Genomic DNA, 14,644 nt, shown 5'->3' with positions numbered 1-14,644 from the left:
TGCTTGCTTGTATGTCATAGATTCCTCTAGTACTTGGCACAGAGCCTGGAGCACATCAAGCACTAAATAAATGCTTTATCTATCTACCCATCAATCTATCAATCTATTGAACTATCTACATCTGCAAAGCACTTTACATACACAATCTGACTTGATGACAGAGCTGTTAAGTAGCAGAGGCAGGATTCAAAGTCAGGTCTTTTTACTCCAAATCTGGAGTTCTTTGGGGCCTATGTCAAATTCCAATGTAGGCTGTGTGACCCTGGGCAAGTCACTTAACCCCAATTGCCTCACCAAAAAACGAAAAAACAAAACAAAAAACCAAAATTCCAATGTAGGGAGGGGGTTTACATAGAACACCCTCTCTCCCAGAGAGCCTAAAACCTCTGTAATGCAAATCTTTTGTCATAGTCCAAGATACAGCTACTTCAGGAATCCCTTCATCACTAGAAATGCATCTCTTTCCAGTTACTCTTTGCCTGTTTCTTCCCCTCAATAGCCTGGACTACAGTGCTCCTTCCCCGACTCCACCCATGCCTTTGGCCACTGACGTACTGCAGTTTGCTCTCCTGGGGCACGAAGGGGAATAAGCCCCATGCAGAGTGGTTGTCTCATATATACAACATATAAGTTTGATGGTTTCCAGTCACGGGGTATACATATGTATATGGCCTTGTGATCTCACTCAGGTAGGTATTCTCTCCATTGAGGCAGATTGCAGCTCATTTACACCCTCTAGTCCTATACAATTCTTGTTCATGTGTTCCCACAGATCCTCCACTGAGGTTCTCCCCAACATGGTAGAAGCCCTCCTCTAAGCCTCTGATTTTGCAGGTGCTAGGGCAGTACTTGGGTTGTTCATCTGGTGTCCTTTACTCTCACTACATGCTCAAACTTCCTTCTCTAATCATATATATTCCTGATAAATACAAGAGAATGTACAAAGTATAGTGAAGGAAAATTGAATGAATAGAATTTATTTTCCTGTATCTAACTTTTTAAAACCCTATAAACTAATTTTTACGTCATTTACTCCCTGAATTCCAGTTAACAAAAACTTTTCTTCCTTTTCCGTTTTGCTATTAACAAAAATGAGGCCAATGAAAGTTATATAAGCTTCTACTTTTTTTCTGAGTAACTAACTTCTCTATCGTCAGAGTGATTAAACTCTACAAAATGATTGCATTCTTACATTCACTAATCACCACCAAGGAATACCTAATCAGCCGAAAAGGAACTTTAACTACAGCCCTTAGACGCTAGTTCTTAATTGTCACAACCATAATACTCACTCCAGGTTTCTATATTTTTTTGGAGCTATGATCCACAAATGTTCAGATATTATCCACTTGGTTTAGTCTTCTCAACATGAACACCCCTCCCCCCTTTAATTCCCAGGGATATTTATAAGACCTGTGACCTTTTATCTCATCCAATTCAAATGCATAAAATTAATCAGCAACTAAACGGAATTTATTTTTGAACTAGTTTGTATATTTATGTATACAAAGGACAAATACAATTACACAATCTGAAAATGTAATTAGGGAAGTTGGGGATGGGAAGCGAGAACAGGTTAATATACTCACATTGGTACATAAGCAGAAGAAAGGCCTTTGACTTTGGAAGGCAAAAGTGTAAGCTTTAAGGATAAAAGCATCATCTAAAGTACTTTAAAAGTTGACATTTTTGATAGGATCTAACAGGTATATTTCTAGTTGTTCAAAATAACATTAGAGGGGCAGCTAGGTAGCACAGGGGATAGAGCACTGGCCCTAGATTCAGGAGGACCTGAGTTCAAACCCAGCCTCAGACACTTAATACTTACTAGCTGTGTGACCCTGGGCAGGTCACTTAACCCCAATTGCCTCACCAAAAAAAAAAATCACATTAGAAATAGTCATTTCATGAATGTAATTTTATCCAACTTTAATAATTTGACTATCCATTCACTGAACAAAAGAGAATACAGTGCATATTGTAGAGAAGTACAATAGGAAAACTACATGCTAGTCCCTGCAGGAAAGGGTTCAATTAAAACCTTTTAACTTCTAAATTTATATTACTGTACATTAGCTGAAAATACACTGTCTACTATTATCTTCTTTGTAAAACATGAATTCTTTTTTTTAAAGTCAAGTGTCTTGCTCCAAGTCACAAAGATAATAAGCAGAAAAGACAGGATTTGAACTCAAAACTTCTGCCTCCAAATCCAGCATATCTTGCACTTTATTGGGCTGAAACAAATGGAATTCATTAATTTCAGAAATCTCTCTACATTCTCTATCTCATCCATTCCCATAGATAGTAAGATCATAGAGCTAGATTCTCTTAGTTTGATTATCTAGTTGGATCCCCTCAGATCAAAATAAGAAAACTGAGGCCCATGGAGATTAACCGACTGCCCAAGATCACAAAGGTAGCAAATGCCAGAGCTCTTATCCCTGACTTTCATCAAAACTTTCCTCAGTGGGGCAGCTAGGTGTCGCAGTGGATAAAGCACTGGCCCTGGATTCAGGAAGACCTGAGTTCAAATCTGGCCTCAGACACTTGACACTGGCAAGTGTGACTGTGGGCAAGTCACTTAATCCTTATTGCCCCACAAAACAAAAACCCCCAAACCATTGTCCTCAGATATCACCTTTCACAAGCCTTTTCTTGAGGGGTTAAATGAGCCTTTCTATGTATGCAAAGGATGCTAGCTATCCAGCCCTTGGCTCTCTCCTGAGGTGTGGCACCGCATCATTAACCAGACATCTCCAACTGGATATCAAACTCAACATGTCCCAAACAGAACTCCTGATCTTTTCTCCAAAAGCTCTTATTTCTGTTCCTTTTGTATGTATTCCTTAGATGTCTGCAGAGATGTTGCCATGTCCCCCACCATGCTCCCATATGATGTAAGTGCCTGGAGGACAGGGACTGCTTCTTTTTGTCTTTATATCCCTAGCATCCAGAACTGTGTTTGGCACATAGTAGGCTCTTTATAAGTGCTTTTGATTGAATCCATGGGTTATTAATAGAAGTCAGCAAACCAAAATTACATCAGAATCCTCATTAGCACATAAACATTCTCACAGAAACTTAATTTATCTTTATCCTATAGCTCACAAAGTTGTTGTCATGTTTGATGTCAATGTACTTAAAACTTTATGCAAATTGTCAAGTGGTATATTGGTATTAGTTATCATGGTGAGAGGTAACAAGGTATAGTGGGGAGGATGCTAGCCCTGCAGTCCAAATACCCTGCACCAGTCAGCTGTGTGACCAGGAGCTAGTCACTTTTTCTGTCTCCGTCTCAGTTTTTTCCTCTTTGGAATGGAGCCAATGATGGGTGAAATACCTACTTCACAGTGCCATTTAATGTATGAAAAGCATTTTGTAAAATTTCAAGTGTTGCCACATAGATTCCTCTTGCTGGGTTACTAGCATACCTCACCTCGGGCAATTTTCTGCTTCTGCCACTGAGGAGGAATTCAAAAGGGGGAAAGTTTCTCTTACAAAGGCTGCATCCCTGCATTTTTCTCTGTCTTTTCTCCACGGATATCACATTCTTACCCTGTCTTAGGTAAGGTGATAGAGTGCATTCCAGGCATGGGGGACTCCCCACAAAAGCAGAGAGGTAAGAGAGATGGAAAATTAGAAGTGGAGGGGACAACTGTAGGGCTGAGCCCTACAGAACAGATTTGCGGCCTTTGGGGAAAAGAAGAGGCTGGGGCATGTAAGTGATTGTTTTTTTTCTTGTTAGGTCACCAACACATTCCCAGGCTAGGTAGAATTCTTTCAATACTGTCAGTGTTGGGTTTGGCCCTAAGTTTATCCTCTTCAGCCTCAGGTTAAATTTCTCACAGATACATGCCTCTTTTTACCCTGAAAATTATTCCCCCCCGCCCCCCAGCACTATGAACGCAGATCCTTACTTAGTTTCTCTAAGCTAAGTGTTTTCCATTTTACCAGCACATGAAAGTTAAATTTCCTTTTTTAATTAGTTTTCATTACAAAGTCCCCAAGTTGCATCTTAGAACCTCTCACACTCTCTGTTTATTCCTGACTTGATATCTGTCTCACTGGCCCACCTGGCTAAGCAAGGAGCAACCACCAGAACAGATCACCATTGCCTCACTCTCAAGCAGTGCTTCCCTTGACCTTTACTTCTAAAGCACCTTTACATTTACATTCATAACTAACACATCTGCATTTTAACCACAGTTAATTTACCTGGCTTCAGCCAGGCTGAATGCCTCCAAGTCCAGAATGGAATCCCTTAGAATGTCTCCCATATGTCATTAAGAAATTTTGTTGGGGGCAGCTAGGTGGTGTGATGGATAAAGCACTGGCCCTGGATTCAGGAGGATTTGAGTTCAAATTCGACCTCAGACACTTGACATTAGCTGTGTGACCCTGGGCAAGTCACTTACCCCTTATTGCCCCCCCCCATTGTTGTTGTCGGTCAGTAGTTTTCAGTTGTGTCTAACTCTTCATGACCCCATTTGGGATTTTCTTGGCAAAGATACTCAAGTGGTTTCCAATTTCCTTCTCCAGCTCATTTTACAGATGAAGAAACTGATGCAAATAGTGTTGTGACTTGCCCAGGCTCACATAGCTAGTACATATCTGAGGCCAGATTTGAACTCAGGAAAATGAGGCCCAACACTGTATTCACTGTGCCACCTAGCTGCCATTAAGAAATAGTCAGCCATTGGGGGCAGCTAGGTGGCACAGTGGATAAAGCACTGGCCCTGGATTCAGGAGGACTGGAGTTCAATTCCAGCCTCAGACACTTGACATTTACTAGCTGTGTGACCCTGGGCAAGTCACTTAATATTCATTGCCCTGCGCCACCCCCCCACCCCCCCACAAAAAAGAAAAGAAAAGAAAAGAAAAAACAACAGTCAGCCATTAATGAAAAGTAATATCCCCTTGGAAATTGTAATATTTCATGCAAGTGTACTGAAATTCATAACTCACATTTTGATTATATTTAATGGATTATAAAGATTGTAAAAGACTTTCCTCACAAAAATTCTATAAAGTAGGAGGCACAAATATTTTTATTTACATTTACCCTATAAAGAAACCAAAGCTTAGAAAATTTAAACTGCTTTTCCTGGGGCTGCAAAACTCACAAGTGTTAGTATCAGGATTCAAATCTGTTTTTTCTGACTCTAAGATCAGTGTTCTTTCCACTATGTTACACTAGAACAATTTGGAATGTAGTGGTCTTCTTGGAGTCTTGAAAAAGGAAAGCTGGAGGGTAAGAATTTGTCAGTGCTTCTCCTTTACTGTCCAGGGAAGCAGGCACCTTGACTAATAGATATAAATATTCTAGTCTCTATGGGAGGTAAATTAAAAAAAGAAGAAAAAGAAAACAAAATGAAGAAAGCTGATTTACTAGGCTATTAAAATTTTAAGAAAACTTCCCTTATGGGCATTCACCTTCTTTGATCTAAAATTCGATGTTTATTAAGTAACTTTCTGATTACCAATTAAAACACTCAGGTAGCCTGACACCAAGGAAGGAGATGCCTTAGCCAACTCTGTTTTTTGTGGCAGGTAAACCTACCAATATACACTAAGTAAAATCATATTCTGATTTATAAATCTTGGGCATTTTATCAACGTAAATCAATTCCTCTGAACCAGATTACTCCTGGGTCATCCGAATTTCATATTTTCATAAGGTGGGGTAAAAGGAAATTACCATCATTCTTCTATTTGGCTGAAAAAAGACTCATGAAGGTAGTCAGGTAACAGGAGCTGCTTAAGTGATAACAACAGCTTACACTCAGCACTTAGAACAGGGCCTAGTAATATAGAAGGTACTTAATATATGCTTGTTGACTTGATATGTATGTCAAGCTTTATGTCTACAAAGTATCTTGCATGTATTTTCTAATATGATCCTTACAACTATCCTGTAAGGTAGGTGGGACAAGTATCATTATCCCCACTCTGCAAATGGGGAAACAAGTTGAGAGTAACTTGTTCGGTAACTTGACCGTGGACGCTCCAGAGATAGGATTAGATCGATTAGGATTCAAACACAGGTATTGTCTAGAATCAAGTCCAATCACTCTCTATTATACTGTTCTGCCTCTGATGATGAAAGAAGACGTTTGCAAGTTGGGGCAATCAAGTATGTCCTAGGCATGCAATAGGCTTGGGAAAAATACTGAAGGTGGTATTAGGACTGCCTGACAAGCTCAGAAGAAAAAAAAAACAACTTTCTGGAAAAAGCAAAGGGTAAGTAAGACCAATGGGGCAGGAGAACACCAGGAAAACAAAGTGATTTGGGATGACAAAGGGGGTGGCTGGCTAATGTTGGAGTTTTGAAGAATTTAATTATCTCATTTAGTATGAAACCAGTATGTTTTCATATCTGACTTCTTAGGTACCTTGGATGTTTTTTCTCCCAAGCATTCTCTCATTCTTCCACAGAGTACCACTAGATATTTTATTTTATCATGGGTTGTCTGTCGGCCAGTTTCTGGGTAATTTTAAGAATTTTTTCCAAATCTATCACTAAAGGTAAACTCGATCTGTGAAAAAAATGTAAAGCATCAGCATGTGATGGCATACCTGTTTGGAACTCTGAGGTAGAATCATGGGTCTTCAGAGACACCATCATTATCACCATCTATAAAAGGAAAGGTGAAAAATCTAACTGTGTTAACTGTTACTGCATGATAAGAGCTCTTGGTCACAGGGCCAAGGGTTTATTTTGTTCACTATATTGCCAATTATGTACATTCTAAGTTATTAGAGTATTGTTAGACCCCAACAAATTATGTAATATATTGCTATTGTGTAATGCCAGACACTGGGAAAACCTAAGGGCAACACTGAGAATGTCAATTTGACTATGGCCTTTGATAAAATGAGCAGAGCCAGTTTTTAATAATTTTTCCTTAACACACATTAACTAAGATATTTACATTCTAAGACAACCACATGCCTGGATGGCTAGACAAATCAGCATTGATGAAAATTAATTAGTTTCATTTCCCATCACAATTGATAACATAATAAAGGATCTTCTAAGAGTTGTTTCTCTTCTCCAGAAAAATTATATACTTAAGCAAGTTAATGGCCTTCCATTGTTAACTTTTTGGATCACAAGAGCATTGATTTAAAGCCAAAAAGGACCTTAAAGGTCATCTACTCTAACTCTCATTTTATATCTGAGGAAACTGAGGCTTAGAGAGATTGAGTGACTTGTCCAATTAATCAAAAACAGACATTTATTAAACATTTATTATGTGTCAGGCAGTGTACTAGGTACCGAAGAGCACTCAGATAGCAAAGATGGGATTTTAACCCACATTCTCTGATTTCAAAGCTAATACTTCTCCCATTGTACCAAAATGTCTTGGAGCAATAGATCAGAAGATGTGGCCAGGCACAGCCATATTTATAAAACTGTCACTGTTTCATATGAGCTAATAATAAACAGGCTTGCATTAGGCACAACCAATAAGCAAACAAAAATCAGCAGCAACACAAGACTTACATCTTTAACTACATTGAATCATCTCAATAATTATTCTGATCTAAGTGCTTTGACATCGCAGGGCTGAGTACATTGCTGACCGTCAACAATTAATAAAAGTATTCTCAGAACTTTACCATGAACCACATTGTACTGCAAGATATGAGCTACTTGTTAATTCCAACACAACTTTCTGATTTTTGAAGAATGGGTTTTTTACTATGTAAATTTAACTTTAGTGTTTGAGTTTTAATACTAGAAAATATATGAATGAAGTCAACACCACTGCCCCCAAAGAAAGTGTCAAACTAATGAAATCATCCTGATTTATACAGAGCTATTATATTGGAAGTTCTGTGATAACTCAGAAACTCATGCTGTGTACGCACAATGGATACTGACAAAGTGATCATACCTAGTGGTTCTCCTTGACACAGATGTTGGTTGGATGAAACTGCAGCTACTCTTAATCTCTAGTTTCAGGACATAAATAGCATTTTAAATTTATATTAACTCCTATTTTTTTCCTGCCAAATCTATACAAAAATACTACTATTCTCATCAGGAATGAAATTAAAAAAGAAAAATATGAAACAGTGTATGAATAATTTTTACACCACTTAGAAAATCTCCTTTGTTCATTCTTCCAACCGAAAATCCAAAACTATAGTTAGAGTTCCCATATCAACATTTTCCTTCTCTCTACCTATCACTATGTAGTGCAATATAAAACCTCCAAAGAAAAAAATGAATTTTCTATTATATCTTTATTGATTTATTTACCATAAGATCACAGATTTAAAGCTGGAAGGAAAGTAAATTTACTTCTTAGAATTTTCTTTTCCTTTTAATAAATGATCCAGTGTGGATAACTTTTCTACCTAACATATGTAACCACACTGAAAGTCTAGAAATACATACAGTAGAACCTGGTTAATTCCTATTATAATCACAATTTCTGGATTAGTAAAGGAAAACTCTCAGTTATGGAATGCGTAATTGAACAAGATGACCCTTGTTCATTTACAGACTTGATTATGAAGGGGCTAAGTATCTAGGATAACGTTTGTGAATTATCTGAACTCCAGTTCGACTCCTGCTTCCCTCTATTTTAGTAATCTTGCTGTTCATTAGCATTTTTATTAGAGAATAGAAAGTCTAGAAGAAGGAAGGTAAAACTCAGTCAACTTTGCTACTTATTAGTAGTCCTGGCAAAAATACTGGTGAAGACGGGTGGAGTGCTAGCTAAAAGAAGGACTGGGAAATATTGAGTTCATTACTTGGTACTTTCTGCAATAAATTTTAAGTATGGATAATTAGAAGTTGACTATATTTTAATATAAAAGAGAAAGCTGTAGAATTGATCATTGGTTAAATGAGGCATGACACCTTCCTTGTGCAGAGAAGTACTTTGTAAATGTTTGCTGAATTGAACTAAAAGTGAATCAAGACCATGGCATGAATATTAGCCACAAATAACAAACGATACATTCTGAGTAGCTTAGGAAACACAGTGGCATTTAAAATAATAACTCCTTTATATATTAATAGTTGAGTGTGTGTATATAATGCTTTAAGGTTTCAGAATACTGGTGTCATAACACAACATGCTGTGAGGTTGGTGATGTAATTTTTATCTCAATTTTATAGATTTTGGAGGTATAAAGAAGCTTGCTCACAATCATACATCTAAAAGATTTCAGAGCCAGGATTCTAACCTTGGACCTTTGACTTTCAAAAGTAGTGCTCTTGTACTTACTATACCCCACTGCCTTGGTGGTATCAGCATAGAAGAGTGAAAAATCCTGTGTACTAGGAGCCAGGCAACTTTCATTCTATGTAGCTCAGCCAGAAGCTGAGCAGTCAGCACTGTGTGATCATGGACAAATTGCTAAACTAATTTTTATTTTCTTTATCTATAAAATGGAAGAGTTGGACTAATGACTCTGATAATCTCCTCCGGCTCTAAAATTCTATGGCTCTCTCTATAAAATGTATAAAGCAACAGAAAGGCCAGTTTTACTTTGTCTTTCTTTGTCCTCATCTACCCAAATGACTGTTTTAGGTAGCAACTAAGCTGTCCTAGGCAGATGGAACCATTTAGTGGCCAGCATGGGGAATTATCGCACCCAATGTTTCTTCCCCACTTTTTTTTCCCTCTCTTAGGCAAATGTGCATATTCTCTACTCATTGCTTTTTTTTTTTACTCTTTCACCACTCATGATAGAGTTATTTTTATTTTAGACAATCTTTCATGAGAACACATCTTCTTTAACCCTCCTTCACTATTATAGTTAGTTCAAGAAACATTCTGGTTACCCCCTACCCTCTTTTTATTTTTTCATTTCTGAGTCCCCGAAGGATTCTAATGATAGTTGTTAAGTATGAACAGAGTACTAAAATGTGTATATAGAGGAAAAGAAGGCTATAATGTTTAAAGTGAAATTAGACATAAAGAACTTGGCCATCAATATCCAAAGCCCATTCAAGTATCAAAAAGTCTCTTTCACTGTTTCCACAAAAATCTTCATCTACCTTGTCTTTCTCTAATTAAAATCTGCACAAGATAAACTTTTACATTCGGTATTGTTTTTGTTTTGTTTCATTACCACATTCCAATTGTACTTTCTAATATTTTTCATTGCAAATTTACGAACTAAATTATTTTTGTGAAGTCAGCTCCCAGCAGACTACGTGGACTCTGTATGGAGGATTATGGGAGGAAGCCAAGAGTATCCTAAGATGGGCAGCTATAGATGAGCTGTCTGATCTGCATCAGTGGAAGGAGCGCACATGGCCACACACACACACACACACACACACACACACACACACACACACACACACACACACACAATAAAATAAAAAAGTAAGTAAGTGAGCCTCCTTAGGAGAACCACAGAAATCTTTATTACACTCTAGGTTATAGTATAATACAGTTAATAAACTGATTTCATCTTTTAAATGACAATCTTAACATTACTCTGCTGTTACCATTAGCTAGGGAATATAATACAACTTCCAATTGTTTTAGTGGCAAATTATAGAACATGAGGATTACCAAAATGAGAATTAAGGTTCAAGTGAGTTGACTTGTTATTATAAACATCATCAGCATCACTATAGTAAATGAAGGAAGTCCTTTTCATGCATTTGAACTTAAGCACACAGATATACATGGCATTTTATATTAATTACACATGCATGTGTTTATGTATACCCATTTTTTTTAAAATAAAAAGAGATAGCAAGTAAATAATCTCACTGTGTACAACTTGGATAAAGGGGGAAACATAAGTAGCTTCTATCCATGTTTTTAAATGCAGGATTTACAGTAAGTGAATATTTAAAGTAAATTGAACCAATCACTCCTAATATATTACAATGCAAATGAAAACAACTGAATCTCCTAAGATCAGAAAAAGAATTTCTTAGATATTTTGCAGTCTAAAAAACTTGGCCAAACTATTGTTCAATATGCACACAGTTTGTGTCTTTATGCTCAGATGTTGTTGAAACAGCAGACTTAAAAGAAATAATGTCAATGAATCCTACCAAGCACTATACATGACCTCTGGGGTAATTAGCAATCATTCAAAAGCAACAAGACTAAAATGTTCTATTCTTTATTACTGTCAGCTCTTATCTTGATCAGCATTTTAATAAAGATGGTTCGTTTCTAAGACAGTTTCATGAATCAGTCATAATTACATTCTGACATGCAGTGAATAGTAAAGCAAAACTAAATATCACTTCATCAACCTTTCTAACCTTTATGCAAGTATTAACTGTAAATAATTTTTACACAATCCTACAACAGAAAATCTGCATATTTCTTAGCTTTGTACATACTTTACCCCAAATGAATTTCCTGTGACCTATACCTGAAAAACACAATCAGCCATAATTATTCAGTCTTGTGAGATGTTCAGGTGTTGCCTTTCAGAGTTCAAATCAACTTCAAATACAAAAGGCTACTTTATTCTGCCTAATGGCAAAATATGCAAAATGGGTTAACTAGCCAAAACCATTTCAGAGCACAGTGGCTTAAAAGAAATAGTTGACTGTTTTAACTTTAATAATAAAAAAGGCACAATCCCCCCCACCCCATCATCACAACAAAAAATATACTGAACCCATGCTCGGTAAAAAATAGATTAATATATTACTCATTAAGAAATACGTAGTTCACTATAAATATACAACATCTGATAGTTAAATATATATAATAAGTAGTAAAAAAAGCTAAATACTTATGGACTGGGAGGATTTGAAGTAGTTTCTAGATGTCTAATGAAAAACTTTTCAAATCTTTTACCAAAAGACAATAAACTTGGATATATGATTCTGCTGTGGAGAATAATGTGGCAACTGTAACTGATGACACATCACTTCTAAAGCCTCAAAATTCTGAATTCCATTTTTTTCTATAAAATTAATTTAACATTTTGGCTGTAACTTGAAGAAAATTTAACGGCCAGGCATTAACAGAGACTATATCTCAACTGATGCTGTTTTATACTTGAGAGAAATAAATAACAAATACCATGCTTTCTCAACAACAACCTTTTTCATCTCAAGAGAGCAAAACAACAACAGTCTGGAGGTGGCGGGGGCTGGATTAGCAAGGTTCACAATTCTCTATCTTGTTTCTTGACAGTTCCTCGCACATAGTAGGTATTTAATAAATGTTTAATATAGCAGAATTGAATGGAAATAAAGTCTAGAAAGTGATTCCATCGTGTACTATTACCAAACTTTGATTCCTTAGATATAGCTGAGTAGAGCAAAACTTTTTCATACTATGTTCTCACTTAATGTCTTATTTCATTTAATCTTTAAAAAGTTTCTAGCCAAGGGAAAATCAACTGGAGTTTCCAACATATTGTATTGCTCTTACGTTATTTTTAAAGAAAAAAATATCCCCAACAGAGATGAAAGAGGTTTATGCTGAAATGCAAAAGAACATAGCAAGCAACATTTCCATACTGCATTAAAGCACACCAATATATAAATCTCATCCACGAACAGCTTTGTGTTTAAATTGACCATGTCTGTTTCTTTCCTAGATGTTACTCTGTGCTCTTAGTGGAGGTGAAAGCAGGGAAGGGGAAAGAAGTGTTGATTTAAGAAAACAGACTTCCCAGAATTTTTTTTAAAATGTGATTAAGATTTAAACAAAGGCTAAAGATGGCTTACTCTTAGATGAGGTCCACTACCTCATTACCAACAACTGAAAACTTCTGATGCATTTTGTTTCAAGAGACTCCCAAAGTCCTTGCTGTAAAGCAGACTGGGGGGTGCAGAGTCCATTCACTCTTTCTGTATCACAACCATTATGTAAGAAGCATAAAACACTGCCTTTATGCTGCCAAGACACAATGACTCTTCCTACTTCAAAGCATTTTTGCCACTAGGGTTTTTTCTTCAAAATTTATTCAAGCTAAGGGCAGAGAGACAACAATTCATACACGCTAATTACGCCTAATTATCTATTCCCTTTTTTGACCAACTCCGGCCAGTGTTATTCGCTATCTGGGTTTCTCACAACCTCCCTTTGCCCTGTCCACCCAGCCCAACAGTAAAGTCTTTGAAGAAAACAGTTGTGGCTTTTGAGAATTGTCACAATATAGAGTTTGAGCAAACGGAATAGTCATTCTATTAGTTTTGACACATTTCTGTGTTAAATATGAAGACTTCTTGGTTAATTTGGCAAATTCCTCACAACCGTTCATGGTTAGAATCCCTGGTAACACCCTCTCTTATAGGAGCTTCTCCTCATGCTTTCTTTTCATGATCTAAATGAAATGTTTATTGGATTAAAGTTCTTCTCTGCAGACCTCCATGGTGGCCTGTGACAAAGAGCTTAAAAGCTTTATTAATTGGCTTGAGCTTTCAGGGAGGGGAAAGAGAGGACCTTATTTCACATTACATCACAAGGAAAGAAAACTGCCACGTGTAATTAAACTAATTTATCCTGCTATCCAAAGAACCAACTCCTATATATCCTCAATATACTTCCATTAAAGCGTTTTTGTAATCCAAGAAGTGATTCCCTGTAACTTAACTGAAAAGAATTATTTATGAACTAAAAGGGAAGAAAATCAAGTCCCAAGTAACACAAACCAAGCAATATGGTCTGTGAGACTGCATTAAAGAAATTATATGTGATTTTTAAAATGTTTCATAGTCATGGGGGGGTGTTGCTAAAAGGTTAGCTATTTTATATAATATAGATCATGGAAAGTTTATAAATATACTACCCTCTTATCCAAAATAATTATTAACTTGGTAAGCTTTGATTCATATAAGACCTATCCAAGTTCACACACATCTTGTGATACATGGGCAGATACCGGAGGAATATATTACAATAAGTGAAATAGTAGTTTTTCTGAGATAAATATATTATGTGCTATTACTAGATTAAGTTCAAAGAACCAGCACAAAAATATTTTTAAAACGCCTCACATATTATAGACAATTGCTAACAATTTTATGACTATACATCAAATTACTTAGCTTGTCTATATAATTTTTTTACAAATCACATTAACCTGTTCAACTGAAACTGTTTATAATTGTTAATCAGTCAAATAATTTTTTCATATATTGAAACACTACTTCCTCCAAACAACAACCCTTTTTGATTTTGTAGTTTGTTCTGGTACTTTAATTTTGTTATTTCTTTTCATCTTATAGGTGAAGAAGACATCACACATGCAAAGGGTTAATCCCAGCAGCTGACTCAGGTGACAGTGAGCTCCCCAGAGGTCAGAGAGACTGACAATGGCCTCAAACACTGGTTTTGATTATCTAGCATCATGAAAGCTTTGGTGCTATCTTAGGTTATAATGAACAAACTGACAAATCAATTTCACCAGTGAAATGAAAATCTTGGAGAGAAAATGGCAAATATCAGCTTAGCAAGTCAACAAATGCTAATGCAGGTGGCTGGACAAAGGCTGAACAATAAAACATTTCAACTGAGGACTAGGGGCAGTTTTTCTGTAGTCTGTAACTGTAGGTTATTCCAGGGTATCATTCTCATGAAGTTTATGTTCAAGCAGTTACGATTCCTTTTAGAAGACTCTAGAAAACTATCACCAATAAACATTTGAAAAGAAACATTAAAGGTCACTGAAAAGAAATAAA

The 14,644-nt window shown here is 36.5% G+C and overlaps 1 protein-coding gene across 1 annotated transcript in view; it reads right to left on the bottom strand.

The window, feature by feature from the left end:
* The window catches only part of AFG1L (AFG1 like ATPase), a 198,013-nt gene that overhangs the window by 58,958 nt on the left and 124,411 nt on the right, over positions 1-14,644 (bottom strand). The gene's annotated exons all lie outside the window — the stretch shown is intronic.

This window comes from Dromiciops gliroides, chromosome 4, assembly GCF_019393635.1.
Source record: "Dromiciops gliroides isolate mDroGli1 chromosome 4, mDroGli1.pri, whole genome shotgun sequence".
In the NCBI taxonomy this organism is placed as follows: domain Eukaryota; kingdom Metazoa; phylum Chordata; class Mammalia; order Microbiotheria; family Microbiotheriidae; genus Dromiciops; species Dromiciops gliroides.
Note: the sequence above shows the minus strand (reverse complement) of the source record. Positions and strands in the feature narration are given on the sequence as shown.